We start from the raw sequence: 497 nt of genomic DNA, 5'->3' as shown, positions 1-497 counted from the left end.
TGGCAGTGCCAGTATTGGTGCATGCAGGAGACTGTCTTTGACCCCGTCAAAAGCCTCCGGGTGTTCGGTGTTCCAACACCTTTCCGCATCCTTTCTAAAGAGATTGGATAATGACCGCGCCATTTCTGCGTAATTCACGCTGTACTTGTGCAAGTAGTTGGCGAGACCAAGCCACTTACGCAAGTTCTTTTGGTTCTTTGGAATCGGCCAGTCTACAATGGCCTTGATCTTGGCGGGATCCGCTCGGAGGCCACGCTTCCCAATGAAGCACCCAAAAAGGGGAATCTCTTTTGCGCCAAAAATGCAGTTGTCTGCATTGGTACACAGTTTGTTAGTGCGCATGCACTCATGCACCGCTCCTAAAGAGAAGATGTGGTTATCCTCATCTGTCCTCCCGTGCTCCGCACGACTATGAACGAAAATGTCGTCAAAGTAGGTCTGTGCAATCGCCCTGTGGAGCCTGAACAACTGCGTCACAAGACGATTAAATGCTGCTC

This window comes from Plasmopara halstedii (assembly GCF_900000015.1).
Source record: "Plasmopara halstedii genome assembly, contig: Scaffold_2061, whole genome shotgun sequence".
NCBI classification, from domain to species: Eukaryota; Oomycota; class Peronosporomycetes; order Peronosporales; family Peronosporaceae; genus Plasmopara; species Plasmopara halstedii.
The sequence above is the reverse complement of the archived record's forward strand: the minus strand, read 5'-3'. Positions refer to the sequence as shown.